Source organism: Phodopus roborovskii, unplaced genomic scaffold (assembly GCF_943737965.1).
Source record: "Phodopus roborovskii unplaced genomic scaffold, PHOROB, whole genome shotgun sequence".
NCBI lineage: Eukaryota > Metazoa > Chordata > Mammalia > Rodentia > Cricetidae > Phodopus > Phodopus roborovskii.
In genome coordinates, this window is record NW_026126409.1 from 33,351,875 (window position 1) to 33,374,888 (window position 23,014).

The following is a 23,014-nucleotide window of genomic DNA, read 5'->3' on the forward strand; positions in this document are numbered from 1 at the left end:
ACAGGCATGGAATGTGCAGTAAAAACCACCACTTTCTTCTCTGGAGCTTTCAGAGTTCTGAGAATGACTTGCCATCAGTAAGAAAAGTTTGCCTCTCTTCAGTGCATCCCTCAAGTGCAGCTGAGTTAATGAGTGTTCCTTGCTCGCAGCTATCTTTCCAAAGGCAGCCACCAAAATGGGAGAAAGCATTCATCAGCTCATCAGCGGAACTGTAAGTAAGAGGAGTCCATCTACTGGAGCCTGGGTGATGGGCTCAGGATGACTGAAGTTGAACAGACACAGCCAAAGCTGTGGGCCATCCTGATGAGGGTTATTAGAAGCAATGTGGGTGATGATAACGGTTCTTTAATCGTGTGTTTGGCCTGGAGCTCACAGACTCCTGCCATTAAAAATTCTACAAAGGACTATGCAAGTGAGCATTTGATGACCTTTTTTTACCATTTTGTACAGCATGTTTCTGAGCTACTCTATATGCTAATTGTGGGAAGGGTGCTCTAAGAAGCAAAAAGATGTAAATTAGAAAATGGTACCACAAACTCAGGCTCAAGAGCAGTTCTTTGCATACAGATGATCCAAAGCCCATTGAAGAACAGTTAAGTGGGTATGAAAATTTGTGTAGTGGGACAGATTGGGAATGCCTCCATGAAAAGGTGGAAGTGAGTCATTCCCCAAAGGCTATTATGACAATTTTCAAATCTCATGAAGCTATGTTTTATGTAGCTTTTATTGTCTCTAAAAGTCATAACTAAGTAGAAACATTACAAGGAACAAGAATATAGTATGTAGAAAGGACCAGGGACTCCAGCCTTGTTACCTGGTATCTGAATTTCTCTAACTCTGATGCAGTAATTTCTCCACACCATATCCTTTAATTCCTACTCCACACTTCCTTGGCCTTTCCTGAAACATTTTTATCTGTATATTTTATTATCTACCACTTTTTTTCACACTCAGTTTCCCCAGCTTTCCTAAGCCAGGAGTTTCCCCTCTTGCCTGTTTGCAGGCTAGCTATTAAAACCTCAGAGGTACCAGAATCAGGCTAGCATCTACTTAAAGAGATATCCTTCTTTCATCCCAGGGAAAGCACATTTTAGTCAACTCATAAATAGTTACCCCCTCCATGCTGAAAATATACTATTATTTTCATGTTTATTGTTTCTCACATTTCCTCTTTGAATGGCAGCTAAGAAAGAACATTTTCTTACCTTTCTGAGATCTAATAATTTTGTTGTTTTTGCATATGGCGCTGGTGGCTAATAAACATTAATAGGAAATACCTTAAATACTGTGTGTGCATCTAAATTTATTTATGGTAACAAAGAACTTTTTTCCCATGTTCTGTTGGTATAAATGCAACTGGTATTCAACAGAGACCAGATTTTGAATTCTCAGCCTTGATCTTCCCCAAGATCCTCTTTCCTGGGGGTGTGTGACTGCATAGGGAAGCTCCAGTCACCCTTGGGACAATGGGAATAGGCAACCTACTCTAGAACTGACTGTACTGCTAAGCTTTTGGGCTCACTAGTAGAGATGTATTAAATCCATTCTACTCAGGATATTTTTAATTTAGTATGACTTGTCAGAATGTGGTCCTATCATAAACAAAGGAACATTGTGTCTTTGATTTACAAAACACCAGGAGCTGACTTCGTATATGAGCTTAGGCTAAAGACACTGCAGATGCCATCCCATATTTTATTCTTATTCTCAATGGCTTGCATCTTCTTTTGCAAATTCAGTTAAACCTTATATGATTTAAGTGACTTGGTTAAGGACCATAATTCTTCTGCAGCAACTAGATGCTGGCAGCTAAGTTGGCATCCTCAAGCAAAGAGGACAGTGGAGTTCCTGCTAAGGCAAGGCAGAAGCAAAGGCAGATGATTGACACTAAGAAGATTGTTGTTGATTTTTGGATCTAGCAGGCAAATGAATATTGCAGATAAACACACTGTCAACTTCATCCTTACAACCCGATATTGGTATTAGTTCCAAACTTGGAAAGCTGCGCTTAGACACACAAAGCTCTTTTGAAATGACATCATTTTAAAGAGATGAACCAATAATTTATCTAATGATTAAACTTTATTTGGACACACACTGTGGGATAGACAACTAAGTATTTTCTTTGCCTCACATAAATTTGATCCTTGTGAAAAATTGATGAAGTTACTATAGCAACCACATTTACAGATATGGATATTGAGGTTAATTGAAGGCAGGCCTATTTGGTATTATGACTTAAATTCTTCTCCATTCCCAGCATAGTGTGGCTTTCTAGTAGGTAATAATCATGGATTTTACTGATAATCACTTTTTTATAAATCTAAGTATTTATAAATGTGAAAAAGGCAAGCTTTAAAACAAAGTGAAATCCAAAAAAGAAAAGGAAAAAAAAATGGCCAAAATAAAAAGGGGAAACAAAGCTCAAAGAGTTCTCCAGACAAGGCCATCTTTCAGGCATCTTCATGCCTTCTCCATGTGATGCCACAGGGTTCTATGCCAGTCATCTTTAGGACGTGTTTACCCTTCATCTTCTTGGGCTTTTTTTATGGTGATATTTAATTATAGGAAATGGAGCATTTTGACAAAGAAAGTCAACTAATTAATTTGTCCACTAAAAACTACTACTGTCTGTTTTTTAAATTAACTAAGGTATCTGGGATGTGGTATCTACCTCACTTGTTTAAGCCCTATATTTGTTCTTGTCTCTTGACTAAATAAACCTCTGTGTTGGGGCAACAGTGTCATGGGACACAGTAGTTATTTCCAGTTCTTATTCTCAAAGAGAATAACAACACTGGACATCACCCTCCAGGTGAGCACCCCCCTGCTTTGATACCACATCACCGTGGTCATTGTGTTTCTCATCCCTCAGCTTTCCTCTGCTTTCTTCTGTAGGTCAACCTGCATCTACTTGTCATTAGAACTGAAGTTCCTCAGGGTTTGCCTGCTGTGTCTTCCCTCCTCATCCATATATTCCATCCAGGCCGGCTTATTCACTGCCACACTGAGATCTCAATCTTCAGTTCAGAATCCCATATCATATATGTAAATACGTATGTATGTGTGTTATATATCTATATGTTATACACACATTAAACTGTCAACTAGATCACTTAGGCAGCTACCTGTATAACTTAGCCTTTTGTGATTTATACTATATACTTATCTTTCTGCAACCCTGTTATAAAACATTTCCCACCATCCATAAAATAAAGACCATGCCATGTGCAGACATTCCTTATTACCCATCCAGCTCCCAGTTCACTATTAATCAACTTCCTTTGTACCAGGCTTTGGAGGGGGGGAGCCACCAACCAGCTCACAAATCATGACACAGAGACTTACTAGTTTTGAATGCTTGTCTTAGCTTAGGCTCATTTCTGGCCAGCTCTTTTAACTTAAATTAACCTGTTTCTCTTTATCTACCTTGTGCCTCGGGGTTTTTACCTTTCTTCTGTAGTTCTTACTTTTGCTGCTTCTCTGTGTCTGGATGGCTGTTGTCTGCCTGGCTTCTTGCCCCAGGCATGTAGCTCATTCTTTCCTCCTTCTCTAGTTCACCTTTCTTTCCTCATTGTGAGCTTAGACTTCTCCGACTGCCAGCCCTGCCTATTCTTTGTCTGCCTAGCTGTTGGCCATTCTTCTCTTTATTAGACCAATCAGGTGCCTCAGGCAGGTGAAACAGATGCAACACATCTTTATATAATTAAACACACATCCTTACATCATTAAACAAATGTAACATGTTTTTGCCTAGTTAAAATATTCTACAACATTCCTGTCTGTCTGATTTATCTTCCCCGAACTTGTCTTTTACACATTCCATGCCATCTGTGATCTGTGTCTAGCTTCTTCTACATGATGTATATTAGTGAATCACGTATGCTGTTGCATGTCAGTCCTCTGCCACTGTCATAGTGTAATGACTCTGGACTATGTGGATATGTGGCCTTTCCTTTATTTCCCTGTTGTTTACCATGTGGGGTCTGTTCCTCTCTGGCTAATATGATTAGTGCTGCTAACAGACATTTACATAGAAGTCTTCCCCTCCTTTTAAGGAGATAAAAAAAACATTAAACTGCTATGCTTATGGTATGTTCATGTTTAACCTTTCATACATTTATGGAATTTTTTCCAAATCAGTCACATCATCATTTTAGCTAATGTGAAATTTCTGAAGTGCATCACAAGCTTAGCTATCCTAGTCAAACTAAAAACAAAAACTTATCAACTCTGATCGCTTAATGTATTCCCACCATTTTACTGTGTTATTATGTTTGTGAGTGTTGCTAAAGTAATATATTAATTGACAGGCAAAGTTGAAGTCTCTGTTTGCTAAAAGTGCTTATTGATAAATAAGCACTAGAAAGCTTAAACACAAACTGGCTATTAAAAATGAGCTTGGAAATATTATGGAAAAGCATTGAAGCATTCATACCACACATGTGTTAATTGTGAAGAGATTAAGGCTAAAGAGCTGTGTGGCTACAGGACAAAGAAAGATCCTTCAGTGAGGCCTGTCTATAAAGATGCAGAACAGAGGCATGTCTGTGGAATACAATGTTTCATGTGAAACTATTGTTGGAATCCAGAACGGAAAAAGAAGGCACTGAAAGGAAACAAGGTTCACAGATGAACAGTCTCTCCTCCTTGGGTGAATTCTACATTGTCAACATCAAAGGAGCCAAGATACAACCATGACATTAAGCAGAGTTTTGGAGACTAGGACATACAGCCTTGGCCAGGAGAATTTTTCTATAGCTAACGAATCATTTAATGGAAGAGCAATACCGTCCCCTAGTGGACGGTCTGAGAATTTAGGCCTTCGGGTCTAATGTGAGATTAATACAGTAAAATCGTGTTAACAGATATACAGGAGGATAGCTACCAGATAAAAGCTGTTGACAATTAGTTATTTACTAGTGAAACCCATGAATACCTAAAAGGAATTATCTTATTTGTCATGGAAACAGGGAAAGATGGAGTAACCATAAGTATGTTTTAAAATAAATGTAGGAAAAAGAAGGGAGGCAAACCATTAGCGGTATGGAGAACGCTCAGGTAGATGATTAAAAACATACAGGTAACATAAATCCTCAACGCTAAATGAATCGCCATAGCAACTTCACTCAGCTGAAAGAAATTATTTCCCATCAACTGCCATGTGGAGCGGTAGTTCTCTGGAGCGGTCACAAGCCTAAAAGTGATTGCGTTTCTAAACTACATCATTCTCAACCGGCAATTTACAGTTCTTAAAGTCAGATAAAGCAGCTTGCACATTGTGTGGATCTTATTGTGAATTTATTAAAAATTCTAGAGAATGACAGATTTGAGATTCAGAAGTGCTCTGCAAAGGTTTTATCAGGACCCAGTCTCCTGCACAAAACTTACATAAAAACAGTGCTAGAGGATTCGTCATGTTCTGGCCACTGATGCGGGCTTGGGATAAACTATCTCACCTGGCCATTTACGTAATCATATGTTGTAGCTCTCTTGGAGGTGAGAAAACTTTGTTGTAGAGGTGGGCAAACCTAACCGCGAAACAGGAAATCAGACCGCCCACGTCCATTTTCTTAACTGCTGAATGGAAATAAAATCAATACCTATAAAGTGAACACACAGTAAGAGGAAATGTATTCTCTTTTACTTTACTTTTTTATCTGCTAATTTTCAAGAAATTCTGGATGTAGGCGTAGAACAAGCACTGAGGTGAGAATTAGAAGTCCCGAGCTCCAACTGAGGCTCCATCATTTTCACTCTGACCTTACATCGAACCTTCCATTGAAGTCAGCTGCCTATTTAGCTATATTCCTAGTATTAAAGCCATCCATCCGGTGTTGCTATGGCATTACCTGGAATGTGGTACTGCTGTTGTTTGAAGGGTGAGTATTCCATATACTTGCTATGAAACAACTGTACTTTTAAAATGTGAGCTCCAACCTCCCTTTAAGAGAAGGACGCTGGAGATCATTTGGTTACACAGCTGTGAGCCTTCAACCTCGCTTACTACATAAAAGTGGGAGTGGGATCCAGGACTTCTACAATGTTGTTCACAAGTGACCTGGTTCCTATGATTCATGGAAATTGTGGTTGTTTCAAGTTTTAGGCATCCCAAATGGAATCACCATGAATAAGCATATGCAAGCTCTTGGGTAAACCTGTGTGTCCATTTCTCTATCAGTCCTGAGAGTACAGTAGTGACATCATAAACAAGTTTTCACACATCATTTATACATATATAATAATTGAAGGTTATTTTATCTATTATCTGATCTAGGCACCCTCTTATGGATTTGAAGTAGTGCCAAGTTGACTGACAATAAAAAAAAAAAAAAAAAAAAACGTCATGACAAAGGCAAGGGAGTTTATCTTGGGATGGCACCCATTCAAGAAGAGTGCCTCTAGGTTCATAGTCATTCTTCAATATCCCTTAGGATCAGGTTAAAGCAGTTATGTCACCTCTCACCTAGATGACAGTGCAGGTTAGGCCCAGCACAAAAATGGAGAATTGAGAAGATACTCCTGTGGATGTAGCTTTGCCAATGATGGCTGTTGATTCAGTGTTCATAGGAAATAAATGTAATGATACCTTCTTCTGATGAATTAGCATGTCAGTGCAAAACTAGGAAGTGAGTGGGATGGTTGATAATACTCTACTCTTTTACTATAACAACTCTCAGAAGATATTGAGGAAGGGTTCATTCCAGAGGAGTGCTTTCTTCTTGTAAAGTACCCCTGGAATCTATATGACTTCTGAGGGTGATAGTGGCATCTGAGAGTTAATGTGTGAGGGAAGTATTCGAGTGGGTTCCAGTTTGGTTCCATCAAACAATAGCTTTGGAAAGCTCTACGTTCATGGGAGGAGTGTGCATATTCAATTACTGTGATACTGGTCACCTTCCCTTTCTGAAAAGTAAGCCATATCTGTAGCCACACTGAGACTTCATCATTCTGCACTTCTAATTACAACTATGTGACATGGGATTCCTTGAATAACTTTCCATACCTCCCTTCCATTTGGGTCCTCACCATAGCTCTTCTGTGTCTTGAAAAATGTTTAGATAGATAATCATGGCTTCTTCTCCTTGCATCTTGTAGAATGTATGGCATTTTAGTAAAATTATTAATATTCCATAAAAAAAGTCATGAAATTGAGAGAAAACTGGGGGGGGGGGGTTGAGAGGAGTTGAGAGGATGGAGGGAAGGGGAGAAATTATGTAAATGCAGTACTCATCTGAAATGCTTTTAAATTTTTTAAATTAAAAAAAAGAAAATGTCAAACTATTTTTCAAAATGAGCTTAACCTTTTAAAAGTTCAAATCCCGTCCCTGGATTGGCCACTGATCCTGCTGCTCCTGTCTCCGGTCCCCTTTGAGAGCACCCTTGGAGCTCTGATACACCCCCACCCATCCCAACCTCCAGCCTACCCCCCCCCCTACCCTGTGCCCTACCCCACCTACGGTCCTGCCGCTCTGGTTGAGCACTGGGACAGAGGGTGGAGCCAACAGTCCACCCTACTTCAGAGACCTCTCGGAGCAACTCCGAACAAAGGAGACCTGACTATCCACGTGGGACCACCTGTAATTTCCACCGGCTTGGTCCCTGACCCCGCCTCCAGTCCTCTGCTGGAGTCCCAGGCCCCTCCCAGAGATCCGCCTATCTCTGCGGGTCCACTTGGAGTTCCTGCAGGCAAGATCCTTGACCCACAAATCCGGGCCCCTGCCAAAGAACGAGGTCTCAGCTGGAGAGCGCCAGTTTCCAGTGAGATCCCACTACCCTGCAAAACCTTCTCAAGTTCCAGTCCAGCCCTCGTCCTCTTGTGCCGGCTATTGGCCAGAGAGAAGCCTCCTAGAGAGCTTGGACCACACAGAGATACAGACATTGAATCTTTGATCCACATAAGCCCATCTGGGAAGGACCATAGAGAGAGGGAAGAGACACCACCAACACCTACAGGAAGAAACTATGGGAAGAAGGCAATACAAGAGAACACCTAACAACAGAAAGACAAACATGACACCACCAGAATCTAGGGAATCTACACCAACTAGAATGGAACACAACAACAAAGCAGAGGAAGCAGAAGGGTACGACTTAAAAATCACCATCATAAAAATGATAGAGGCCCTCAAAGAAGATATGAGAAAATCCCTTAAAGAAATAGAGGAAAAAACAAACAAAAAAGTGGAAGAAATGAACAAATTCCTTAAGGAAAGTACAGAAAGCCAAGAAAAAACAATTAACCAGGTGAAGGAAACGGTTCAAGATTTGAAAACCGAAATTGAGAAAATAAAGGCAACACAAATGGAAGGAAAGCTGGAAATTGAAAAGCTGGGCAAAAAATCGGAAACCACGGACACAAGCATAACCAATAGAATTCAAGAGATGGAAGAGAGAATCTCAGGCGCAGAAGATAAACTAGAAGAAATAGATTCATCGACCAAAGAAAACCATAAATCCAACAAATCCTTAACACACAATATCCAGGAAATGTGGGACACCATGAAAAGGCCAAACCTAAGAATAATAGGCATAGAGGAAGGTGAGGAAGCCCAGCTCAAAGGTGCTGAAAACATATTCAACAAAATCATCGAGGAAAACTTTCCAAATCTGAAGAAGGACATGCCCATGAAAGTACAAGAAGCATACCGAACCCCAAATAGGCTGGACCAAAGAAAAAAGACCCCTCGACATATAATAATCAAAACACCTAGCATACAGAATAAAGAAAAAATATTAAGAGCAGCGAAGGAAAAAGGACAGGTAACATATAAAGGCAGACCTATCAAAATTACACCTGACTTCTCCATGGAAACCCTCAAGGCCAGAAGGTCCTGGATAGATGTTCTAAAAGTATTAAGAGAACACGGATGCCAGCCTAGGCTACTATATCCAGCAAAACTCTCAGTCAATATAGATGGAGAGAACAAGATATTCAATGACAAAACCAGATTTTCCCAATACGTATCTACAAATCCAGCCCTACAGAAAGTATTGGAAGGAAAATTCCAACCCAAGGAAGGTAACTACGCCCACAAAAATGTAGGCAACAGATAATCCAACTACACCAGAAACCTAGGGTGAAGCAGAACAAATATATTCACAATACCACTGCCAACAACAAACCTAAATCAAACAACCATCAACAATCAATGGTCCTTACTCACCCTCAACATTAATGGTCTTAACTCACCTATAAAAAGACACAGATTAACAGAATGGATACGAAGACAGAATCCATCCTTCTGCTGCATACAAGAAACACATCTTAGCTCCAAAGATAGACATTACCTCAGGGTAAAGGGTTGGGAAAAGATTTTCCAATCAAATGGAAATAAGAAGCAAGCAGGCGTAGCTATCCTAATATCTAACAAGCTAGACTTCAAACCAAAACTAGTCAAAAGAGATGAAGACGGTCATTTCATATTCATCTCAGGAGAAATCCATCAACACAAAGTCTCAATTCTGAACATCTATGCCCCTAATACAAAGCCACCCACATTCGTAAAAGAAACACTACTAAAACTCAAAGCTCATATAAAACCTCACACACTTATAGTGGGAGACTTCAATACACCACTCTCAACACTAGACAGGACCACAAATCAGAAACTCAACAAAGAAACAAAAGAATTAACAGAAGTTATGTCTCAACTGGGGCTAACAGACATCTATAGAACATTCCACCCAAAGACAAAAGAATATACCTTCTTCTCTGCTCCACATGGAACCTTCTCTAAAATCGACCACATATTAGGAGACATAACAAACCTCAACAGATACAAGAGAATAGAAATAGTCCCCTGTATCTTATTGGACCACCATGCTTTAAAATTGGAATTCAACAACAATACAAATAGCAGAAAACCTGCAAACTCATGGAAACTTAACAATGTGCAATTGCACCACTCCTGGGTCAAAGAAGAAATAAAGAAAGAAATTAAAGACTTTCTAATATTCAACGAGAATGAGGATACAACATACCCGAACTTATGGGACACCTTGAAAGCAGTGCTACGAGGGAAGTTCATTGCACTAAGTGCCCATATGAAGAAAACAGAGGATAGTCACATAAATGAATTAACAGCGCAACTGAAAACCTTAGAACAGAGAGAAGCGAATTCACCCCGCAGGAGCAGACGCCAGGAAATAATCAACTTGAGGGCTGAAATCAACAAAATAGAAACCAGGAAAACAATACAAAAAATCAATGCAACAAAGAGTTGGTTTTTTGAGAAAATCAACAAGATTGATAAACCTTTATCCAAATTAACGAAAAAGCAGAGACAGAACATGCAAATTAACAAAATCAGAAACGAAATGGGGAACATAACAACAGACACAGAGGAAATCCAGACAATTTTCAGGTCATACTTCGAAAATCTGTATTCCACAAAAATTGAAAATTCTAAGGAAATGGACAAATTTCTGGATAACTATCACTTACTAAAATTAAATCAAGAACAGACAAACAACTTAAATAGACCTATAACCCGAAATGAAATAGAAGCAGTCATCGAAAGCCTTCCAACGAAAAAAAGTCCAGGGCCAGATGGATTCAGTGCAGAATTCTACCAGACATTCAAGGAAGAACTAATACCACTACTCCTCAAACTGTTCCACAAGATAGAAACAGAAGGTTTATTGCCAATCTCTTTTTATGAGGCCACAATAACTTTGGTACCCAAACCTCACAAAGACACAACTACAGACCAATATCCCTGATGAACATCGATGCAAAAATACTCAATAAAATAATGGCAAACCGAATTCAAAAATACATCAGAGAAATCATCCACCATGATCAAGTAGGCTTCATACCTGGATTGCAGGGATGGTTTAACATACGAAAATCTATCAACGTGATCCACCATATAAACAAACTGAAAAAGAAAAACCATATGATTATCTCCCTAGATGCAGAAAAAGCCTTCGATAAAATTCAACACCCTTTCATGATAAAGGTATTAGAGAGGTCAGGGATAACAGGAACATACCTAAACATAATAAGAGCAATATACAGCAAACCAACTGCCAACATCAAACTGAATGGAGAGAAACTTAAGCCAATTCCTCTAAAATCAGGAACAAGACAAGGCTGTCCTCTCTCTCCATATCTCTTCAATATCGTACTAGAAGTTCTAGCTAATGCTATAAGACAACAAAAAGGAGATCAAGGGCATCCAAATTGGAAAGGAAGAAGTCAAACTGTCTCTATTTGCAGATGATATGATAGTTTACATAAGCGACCCAATAAACTCTACCAGGGAACTCCTACAGCTGATAAACACCTTCAGCAAACTAGCAGGATACAAGATAAACTCAAAAAAAATCAGTAGCCCTATTTTTTTCAGACGACAAAGAGGCAGAGAAAGAAATCAGAGAAACATCACCCTTTACAATAGCCACAAGCAACATAAAGTATCTTGGTGTAACGCTTACCAAACAAGTAAAAGATCTATATAATAAGAACTTTGTGACTCTAAAGAAAGAAATTAAAGAAGATACCAGAAAATGGAAAGACCTCCCATGCTCTTGGATAGGTAGGATAAACATAGTAAAAATGGCAATCTTACCAAAAGCAATCTACAGATTCAATGCAATCCCCATTAAAATCCCACCACAATTCTTCACCGACCTTGAAAGGATAATAATCAACTTTATATGGAAAAACAAAAGACCCAAGATAGCCAAAACAACCCTATACAATAAAAGAACATCAGGAGGCATCACCATTCCTGACTTTAAGCTCTACTACAGAGCTATAGTTCTGAAAACAGCCTGGTATTGGCATAAAAATAGACAGGTAGACCAATGGAATCGAATTGAAAATCCTGATATTAATCCACACACCTATGAACACCTGATTTTTGACAAAACAGCTAAAATTATACAATGGGGCAAAGACAGCATCTTCAACAAATGGTGCCGGCACAATTGGATGAGGGTGTGTAGAAGACTGCAGATAGACCCATGTCTGTCGCCATGCACAAAACTCAAGTCCAAATGGATCAAAGACCTCAACATCAATCCAGCCACATTGAACCTCTTAGAAGAGAAAGTAGGAGGTACCCTTGAACAAATTGGTATAGGAGACCGCTTCTTGAACATAACTCCAGGGGCACAGACACTGAAAGAAACAATTAATAAATGGGACCTCTTCAAACTTAGAAGCTTCTGTAAGGCAAAGGACACAGTTGACAAGACCAAACGGCAGCCCACTGACTGGGAAAAGATTTTCACTAATCCTATATCAGACAAAGGGCTGATCTCCAAAATATACAAAGAACTCAAGAAACTAGTCAACAAAACACCAAATAACCCTATTAAAAAATGGGGTACAGAACTGAAGAAAGAATTCTCAATGGAGGAAATCAAAAAGGCTGAAAGACACTTAAGAAAATGCTCCACATCCTTAGCTATCAGGGAAATGCAAATCAAAACAACTTTGAGATACCATCTTACCCCTGCCAGAATGGCTAAAATTAGAAACACCAGTGATGACTTATGTTGGAGAGGATGTGGAGAAAGTGGAACAATCCTCCACTGCTGGTGGGAGTGCAAACTCATACAGCCACTTTGGAGATCAGTATGGCGGTTCCTCAGGAAAATGGGAATTAGTTTACCACAGGACCCGGCAATCCCCCTCTTAGGCATATACCCAAAGGATTCACATCAATGCAACAAAGACATCTGTTTAACTATGTTCATAGCAGCACTATTTGTAATAGCAAGAACCTGGAAGCAACCTAGATGCCCTTCAATTGAAGAATGGTTAATGAAGATGTGGCACATCTACACAATGGAATACTACTCTGCAGAAAAAAATAATGGTATCTTGAAATTCGCAGGCAAGTGGATGGCACTTGAAGAAACCATCCTGAATGAGGTAACCCAGTCACAAAAAGAGGAACACAGTATGTACTCACTCATATATGGATTTTAGACCTAGATCAAATGATCACCAGCCTATAATTCACATCACCAGAGGAACCAGGATACAAGTTGTATTCTAAGAGATTCATATAAAGTCCCTCACAGAACTGGGAAGGGACAAGTCCCCCAGACCTCAGGTATAGTGGGGGAGGACAGCTAATGGAGAGAGAAGTAGGAGAAAATGAGAGGGAGGAGAGGAAGGCATGTGCGACCAGGAGGATTGAGCCTGGTTAGGAATGGAAAATAGGAAAGAGAGAGAGAGACAGAGACAGAGAGAGAGAACATAAAAGAGGGAGCCAATACTGGTTTGAAGATAAAGTTGAACACAAAGAAAGGTCGAGGGAACTACAAGACTGCTCCCAACTAACAATCTCAGCTTCCGTGGAAAGGCTATCATAAATGCCCTTCCCGGAGAGTGAGATCAACAACTAACTTCTCCATGGAGTCCTCAACTAATGCCTGTTGAAAACAGGAGCAAACACCCATACATAAACACTGAGTCAAACTAGAACCCAGAAGCAGATGGAGAGGACAAAACCATGCGGTAGAAGTACATAGAGACAGCTTACCTGAACAAGGAGGAGCTAAGGGCCACTAGACTGATAGCTGGGAAGCCAACAGGGGTCTGACTCGGACCCCCCTGAATATGGGTCTCAGCCAGAAGGTCTGAGCAGTCTAAGAGACCTCAGACAGTGGAGCCAGGATGTATCCCTGGTGCACAAAAGGACTTTGCAAACATATCCCCCATGGAGGGATAACTGCCTTATTCTAGAGATAGGAGAGAAGCCCTAGTCCCTACTTCACAGGACCTGTCAGATCTACATGACCCCAACTGGATGGCATTCCCCTACATATTGTATTGTGGTGGGGGGTTGGGAGGGGAGGGTGTTTAGAGTGCATGGGAGAGGGTAGTTTCCTCTTAAGCTCTCTTCCAGCAATTCTTGCTTTCACATTTATACTAATCTATGAAATATTTCAATGGTTTAATGCTTCCCATACCATGTCTACAATTATCTCCTCTGTGGCAAATTATATTCCATTGAAATTTTGTCCTTTGTGCTTTCTTATAAATATCAGAAGTGTTGTATATCTTGGGTTATGTGTGTGTGTGTGTGTGTGTGTGTGTGTGTGTGTGTGTGTGTGTGTGTTTGACTGTGTTAATTTCAACTTGGAGAAAACTGATAACCACAACATCAAATATTCCCATCCAAACACAATAATTCTCAAGTATTTCTGCTGTCTTTAAATTATCTCAGAAACATGGAATATTCTCCCAGGCATAGTCATTCACATCATTATTAACTGCATTCCTAATGGTTCCAGTGGCAGTTTAATGTACTTTATAGTTTCTATTTACAGTTGCTCCTTGTCCCATATGTAGAAATAAACTTGAATTCTGTATTCTGTGGTCTGAAAATACAGTTTGCTTCTCACTTATTTACACACATGCTTTTACTCATTTTTCTTGTCTAGGCTCTGGTTAGAGCCTTTAGCACTGAACAAATTAACTGAATGCCCTTGCTGTCTATCTAGCTTAGAAGGAAAGCATTCAGCCCTTCAGTACAGTTTGATGAACCATGGGTTCATCAAAAATGAACTTTATTTTTATGTATGGGTGTTTGTTCTGTTTCCAACAGGTACTAAATGATGGCACCATGATGGTGGATAAGTTAGTTGTTGATCTCACTATCCGGGAAGGGCATTTATGGTAGCCTTTCCACTGTTGCTCAAATTGTTAGTTGGTGGCAGTCTTGTAGGTCTCTAGACTTTCTTTAGGTTCAGTTTTCTCTTAAAACCAATAATGGCTCCCTCTTTTATGCTCTCTCTCTCTCTCTCTCTCTCTCCTCTCTCTCTCTCTCTCTCTTCTGTCTTCTATTCTCACCCTGACTCAGTCTTCCTAGTCACACGTGCTTTCCTATCCTCCCCTTTTCCTTCTCCTACTTCTCTCTCCATTCACTGCCCCCCCACTTCCCATGTGCTCTGGGAGACTTGTCCCTTCCCCTTTCTGTGAGGGACTTTATATGAATCTCATAGAATACACCTTGTATCCCAGTTCCTCTGATGGTGTGAATTATAGGCTGGTGATCCTTTGCTCTATGTCTAAAATCCATATATGAGCGAGTACATACTATGTTCCTCTTTCTATGACTGGGTTACCTCATTCAGGATGGTTTCTTCAAGTGCCATCCACTTGCCTATGAATTTCAAGATTCCATTTTTTCCCTGCAGAGTAGTATTCCATTGTGTAGATGTGCCATATCTTCTTTATCCATTCTTCAACTGAGGGGCATCTAGATTGCTTCCAGGTTCTTGCTATTACAAATAGTGCTGCTATGAACATAGTTAAACAGATGTTGCATGGATATGGATCATTTGGGTATATGCCTAAGAGGGGGATTGCCGGGTTCTGATGGGAGATGTCATTCTGTATATGTTTTCATACTTGTTAATAAAAAAGCACTGTTCGCCAATAGGAAAGGAAGATAGGAGGGACTAGGAGACAAGGAGGAAATAGGAGGAGGAAATAGGAAGTAGTAAGGAGGAGCCAAGATGGAGAGTCTGGAGAGAGCAGTATGCGGCAGCCGGCTCCCGGTAAGAAGAACACATGGACATACATAGAATAACACAAATGGGTTAATAACTAAGGCAGAGCTAGCCAATAAGAAACTAGTACCTGGCTCTGTGCATTTTTGGGGGGCTGGCACGGCGGCAGGACAAGACCAGGTGGCGGCAGGCGGAAAAACCATACACGTTACAGGGTTCTGTGGTAAACTAATTCCCATTTTCCTGAGGAACTGCCATACTGATCTCCAAAGTGGCTGTATGAATTTGCACTCCCACCAGCAGTGGAGGAATGTTCCCCTTTCTCCACATCCTCTCCAGCATTAGTTGTCATTGGTGCTTCTAATTTTAGCCATTCTGGCAGGAGTAAGATGGTATCTCAAAATTGTTTTGATTTGCATTTCCCTGATAGCTAAGGATGTTGAGCACTTTCTTAAGTGTCTTTCAGCCGTTTTTATTTCCTCTATTGAGAATTCTTTCTTCAGTTCTGTACCACATTTTTTAATAGGGTTTATTTGGTGTTTTGTTGACTAGTTTTTTGAGTTCTTTCTATATTTTGGAGATCAGCCCTTTGTCAGATATAGGACTGGTGAAAATCTTTTCCCAGTCTGTGGGCTGCCATTTGGTCTGTGTCCTTTGCCTTACAGAAGCTTCTAAGTTTGAGGAGGTCTCATTTATTAATTGTTGATCTCAGTGTCTGTGCTCCTGGAGTTATGTTCAAGAAGCAGTCTCCTATACCAATTTGTTCAAGGGTACCTCCTACTTTCTCTTCTAAGAGGTTCAGTGTGGCTAGATTGATGTTGAGGTCTTTGATTCATTTGGACATGAGTTTTGTGCATGGCGACAGACATGGGTCTATCTGCAATCTTCTACACACCACCATCCAATTGTGCCAGCATCATTTGTTGAAGATGCTTTCCTCACCCCATTGTATTCTTTTAGCTGTTTTGTCGAAATTCAGGTGTTCATAGGTGTGTGGGTTTATATCAGGATTTTTGATTTGATTTCATTGGTCTACCTGTCTATTTTTGTGCCAGTACCAGGCTGTTTTCAGAACTATAGCTCTGTAGTAGAGCTTAAAGTCAGGGATGGAGTTGCCTCCTGATGTTCTTTTATTGTACAGGGTTGTTTTGGCTATCCTGGATCTTTTGTTTTTCCATATAAAGTTCATTATTATCCTTTCAACGTCAGTGAAGAATTGTGGTGAGTTGAACTAGAATCCAGATGCAGAGGGAGAGGACAAGATCAGGTTAGAGAAACACATACAGACAGCTGACCTGAACAAGGAGGAGCTAACAGGCCCCCAGACTGATAGCTGGGAATCCAGCATGGGACTAACTCAGGCCCCCCTGAGCAGTGTAAGGGACCTCAGACAGTGGAACCAGGATGTATTCCTGGTGCACAAAAGGACCTTGCGCCCACATCCCCCATGGAGGGATAACTGCCTTAACCTAGAGACAGGAGAGAAGTCCTAGTCCCTACTTCAAATAACTTGACAGATTTTCATGACCCCACCTGGATGGCATTGCCCTATATGTGGAATTGGGGTGGAGGGGATAGGATGGGAGGGTGGTCAGGGTGCATATGAGGTGGGAAAGAGGCCTTCAGGTGATCTAGGTTTGTGACAGAAGAAGGATGCCTGCCTTGTATGGATATATGTCGCATGTGTCATTTGCTGTTAGAGGCTGACTCTTCCATTTCTGCTTTAACTATTGATTTTAACATGAGTTAAATAATTTACTTCAACTGCTAAAAAACAAAAGTAACAGTGCCTCCATTCTTCTTATTACAGGGTAAGAGGGAAGGAGGGAGGGAGGGAAGGAGGGAGAGGGAACTGGGATCGACATGTAAAATAAATAAATTTTTTTTAAAAATGAACTTTATTTTATCAAGAAAATGTGCTTTCCTTCCAGAGGCTTTTGGATTTGATGGTGGTGGATTGGTTGATTTTGTTTTGTTTTGTTTTTGTTTGTTTCGAGACATGGTCTCAGGTAGACTAAAGCCAGTCTTGAACTTACTAAGTAGCCCATGCTGGCCTTGAACTCTGAATCCTCTATCTTTACATCCCAAGTGTTAGGATTACAGGACTGTACCACCACTTTCAGAATTCCAATGAGATTTGTGAGGAACAGGTACTGAATTTTCGAAAGGTGTGTTCTATAACTACTAAATCTTTTCTTTGTTATTGATTGATATGGTAATGTATGTAAGTTGATTTTCAAATATGTAACCAGACTTACATATTCAAATAAACCTTGTTTAATCACAATGCTTTTAAAAAATATTTTTCAATTCAGTGTATTGGACTTCTTACAAAATTTTTGCATCTGCTTTATTTATGGTGTCAATTTATAATTTTCTTGAAGTTTCTTTACCTGGCTTGGTCATTAGGAGAATCTTGACTCTAAAAAATAATTTAGGATTTGTTTTTGAAAGATTGCATAAAGTTGTTTTCATCTTTTTATATGATTTACATATATTAATATTTCATATTCAGATCTTTAGGGAAATACTATATATAAGAAAGGTCATTATGATTTTGTTTTATAGTATAATTAATTTTCTTACTGGTGGGTCACAGTTTATGAAGGCATTGAGTCAAAATTAGATTTCTGCCATCTGACATAAAAGGCCAACTAGTAACTACTGCACACTGATTTCTGTTAGAGACAATAGGAAATCAAAACCTTTTATGATGCAAGTAGTAGATATTCCATAATTTGTTTTAGGCCTCTGTCCTGGCTAGTTTTATGTCCACTTGACACAGCTAGTCATTTGGGAGGAGGTACCCTCAGTTGAGAAATCCCTTAATAAGATGCTGCTGTATGCAAGCCTGTCAGCCATTTTCTTAATTAATGACTGATATGGGATGGCCCAGACTCTTGTGGGTGATGCCACCCCTATGTGTGTATTCTTGAGAGCAATAAGAAAGCAGACCGAGCAAGTCATGGGGAGCAAGCCAGTAAGCAGCTCTTCTCTACGGTCTCTGCATCATCTCCTATCTCTAGGTCCCTGCCCTAAGTGCCTGCCTTGACTTCTTTCAAGTTATGGAAGTGTAAGCAATATAAAACCCTTTCTCCTCAAGTTCCTTATATTTGTGGTATTTCATCACAGCATTAGAAACCCTAAATAAGACAGGCTTCTTGAATGCATACTGAGCATACAGCTGAAAAAAAAAAAAAAAACATTGGTAAGGCTACATTTACTCTTCCGAGCAACAATGTAATAGAAAATTCAAATGGGAGGGAGTTGGTTTTATGTTATTTTGTTATTTGATTTTTGTTCACTATGCTGTAGCCCCATGAGCAGCTCACCTTCAATAAAGAAAGCAGCTGTGGTGTAGGAATCTCATCAATCAGAGGCCACTTGTTGTACCACCTGGAGAAGATTCTGGGCATGAAGCATGGTATATGCCACTCACATCTGAGAACTGTACCATGGGACCTCAAGAACCCATAAATGTGCATCCCTAGAAATAAATCCTATAGGGTATATGACAATTAAGAATGGTGGTGCCACATCAGTTAGTTATGTTGTAAGTATTTTGAATTTCCTGCTGCTATATAAAGATTATTGAAAGGGCTTGGAACAGCCAGTGGTCTACAGCATTCCCATTCTCCATAATAAAGTTACTGATAGGCTAGTGACAGAAAGGAGACAGTTTTCCAAATATGTAACCCTCCTATCCCTTCTTCTTCTAAGAGACCACAGCGTGCTATACTCCATCTGCCCCAGGAGGTTTGATACTATCATGCATTCTTCCCACACTGTTCTCCTAGTCTCTTTTCATCTATGATTTATTATTCCATATTATTTCATATATCTTTTATTTTTCTAATAATGAGTACTAATTATGTCTATATATTCATTTGGCATACTTCATAGGACATACTCTTCATAAAAAGTCATTTATTTTACATATTCATTAATCCTAAAATCTTCTCATGGTTCTGGCTCTATTTCTTCTGATTATTTTCACATTATATATGGGTTGCTATTTACCCATGTGGTTGCTCCTTGAGTCCCTCTTCATGTTATCTGAGACCTAAGATCATCATCCGTTCAGAGAACAAGCCAGAAGAATGGGTATTTCTAATGCTGCTTTGCCTAGGAATGATAATGTATACTATAGAATGAATAGGCAACTCAGGGCTGCCAAGATGAGTTCAGTAGCTTTTTCTTTCCTTAATTTTGAAGAATTTAATGCATTTTGTTTTGTCCAGTCAATTTTTAACTTACCCCTTAATTCAGTGAGATCTGCTCAATTCTGCTCTATAAAAAGCCACCCTGTTATTAGCCTCTATTCTTCCTTCTTTAAAACCTTATTATTAAGTTCCTGATCCCAAATGAGAAATTTTCAGACCAGTCATTAATCTTTTCATGCTCTGAAAATGCAAAAAAAAAAAAAATGAAACTTCATGAGAAGTGAAATTAGTGTGTCTAGTTAGAAGTCATCTCACAGAGAAAATGGAAACGCTCAATAACTTGAAACACTCCACATGATGGGCTTTTCAGATGAGGAATATTCACCCTGTATATATTCAATCTGTTTAGTTGCTTTAAATATCCTCCATAATCATGCCCCAAACAACTTTTCTGACACAATCGCCCCACTAAAGTATACACATTGGAACCATAACAGTTTGTTCACTCCCTACTATATACTCCATCTTTCGTCTTCAGTGATCTGCTGCTTCTGTCCATTCATCCTTCTCCCGCTTCGTTTGTACTTAAAATCCCATTCAACCTTTAAGCTCCAGGTCAAATATACAATCTCTAGGGTTCCACAAAGAAGTAATCTTTTTTTTCCTTGTTGTGCCAGCCAAGGAGTATTCTCCCTTTGTATTTATTATAATTATAAAAGACTGTGACAGCAAACTTGGTACCAGAATCATCTCCAAGTCAGTGCTTAAGGCTTGCTGTTTTCTCAATGTTTGTATCCCCTTAAAATTTAGTTGAAGATGGTAGAGATGGTGTGGTCACAGTGGTGGGAATGGTGGTAGAGATTACTGTGTAAATGACTGTGGGGATGTTGGTAGGGATGGTGCTAGTAGGTCCCGAAACTGCAGCTACTTTGACTTTAGGCTGTCTATTCTGTACACTTAAAGCAACATAAAAAAAAATTGTTGTCCATCACTGAAAGAAGTCAGAGTAGAAACTCAAATATGGCAGGAAACTGGAAGCAACAGCTGATGCAGAGGCCATAGAGGAGTTTTGCTTACTAGCTTGCTCTCTGTGGCTTGCCCAGCTTGTTTTCTCATACATCCAAAACTGGTAGCCCCAGGGTAGCACTCCTACAATGTCAGGACCCTCTCACATCAATCATCACTCAAGAAAGTGCACGACAGTGGGGGAGTTATGGTGGAGGCAGCTTTTCATTTGAGGTTCCACTCTCAAAATGCCTCTAGCTTGTATCAAGTTGATATAAAACTAGCATTGCAGTACTTTAAAAATAATTCTTTCATAGTCTGGAATACCAGAACTGCTGTGCTATTACTGAACATAATGTTCAGCACTAGCTACTTTAAATTAATTTTTAAAACAATTTGTTTTAGTAAACATAGAATAGATTTGCTTTAACTTTCATTGTTCTTTATAATTTGAAATATAAGTCACATTCTCTTTTTGGTAATGTAGAAAGAACTTGAGTTTGAAAAAAAAATAATATCTGCTAATAGTATCACGGGGCTCTGTCTTCAGAGAATGGCATCCTTCACCAAAATTATCTAAGAATAAAAACACATCACTCTTTCATGATCTTTCACCAAAGAACCATAGTCAGCACTTCTCATGAATCAACACATATGATGCAGAAATGTGCTACAATGGAGAAAGAGCATGTCCATCTCTGCCCAACAATAAAGCCTGAGAACTCTTTGAGAACACCTAGTCTGGGGGATGTTAGATGTAACTACATCTGTCCTTATGTATGTATGTCCTTGTCCCTCATTAAGTAAATTTCTCTTTGCAACAGACAAGCACAGAAAACCAGAACCAATCAAAATATAGAGATGTGGAGCCCAGTCCCAACTAATACAACACAACTCCTGCAGTTAAGGTAAGGGATCATTGTGGAAGAGGACAGAAAGATTCTAAGAAACAGAGTATGAAGGAGTTTGCTGTGAGATTGTATCTCCTAAGAATATCAGAAGCTACACCCATAAAGTTTCAACATGACTGCTTAAACATGAGATAATCAAGGACAATAATGTTCACACTAATATGGACATGGATATAGGGCAGGTAGGAGACCTTGGAGGCTTCAACTCTACACAAAGAACTACAAACAACTAAGGAATGCTGAGTAGGAAAGTCTTCCAGGAAGGAGCACACCAACTGGTTATTCAATACCAAATAGTAAAAAAAAAAAAAAATAGACAAGTAGCATACCTACTGAGAATGCTGTACTTACATATTTAGGATTATATATGCATGCATACATGTATACATATGAATTCATCACTAGTGAGAGATCAAATTGGTTCAGCCACCGTGGAAATCAGTGTGGAGGCTCCTCACAAAGCCAGAAATCTACCATATCATCAAGCTATAACATCTTGAGCAAACACTCAAAGAACATTAAACCTGTTACAGAGTTACTTGTTTGCCCTTATGTTCATTGGACATTTATTCATCTCTAACAAAAAAAATGAAATTTTCAGATAAATAAATGAAGCTGGAAATAATCCCTATGAAGAGGTAACCCAGAAAGACTAATGCTGTATCTTCTTTAACCTATGTGGATGCTTACTTTGAATCTTTAGTTTTATGTGTGCTTTCACTAGAGTACCCACAGAAGTTAGGAATCCAGTAAGGAACCATACTGGAAGAATTCAAATAGCTTACTTATATAAGGCAGGTGGTATAAATAGGGAGAGAGAGAAATAATAGAGCAAGAATGGCTTGTGGTTTTTATCATTCATATAGATTTGAATTACTAGTAATGATCTTTGCTTCATTCCTTCAGGTTTCAAAGCATTATGACATGCAGTGTCTTACCAAAGCAACCACGGTCATTGGCAGCTGAATCAGTAAATAAGGAGAGTGGCTAGACTAACTCTGAGGACTTTCCCAAGTCTTTGTCTTCTCATTTGTAAATGGCACAAACACATACACAGTCACTGACCTCTCCAATTGAGATATGTTTACATGCTGAGGGCAGATATAAATCAAACCATCATTACCATCACCACCACCACCATCATCAACATCTCTCATCACCACCACCACCATCAACAACATCTCAAAATATTCAGAAGTGATGGCAGCCTTCAATCAAAATTTATAGTCACCTCCCCTAGAACAACTTCACTTTTTTTCTGGTGTTAATATTTTTCTCCATAGCTCAACACAGCTACATGTTCACTGCTTTAAAGACCTAACCCAGGCTGATTGTGTCTGTAAATACAGCTTTATTGAAACCCGCAGACACATACATTTATTCACATCATTCATATGTCATATGAATATCACTATCGTGACAGAATGAGTAACTGCAACAGACCTCAAGGGCCAA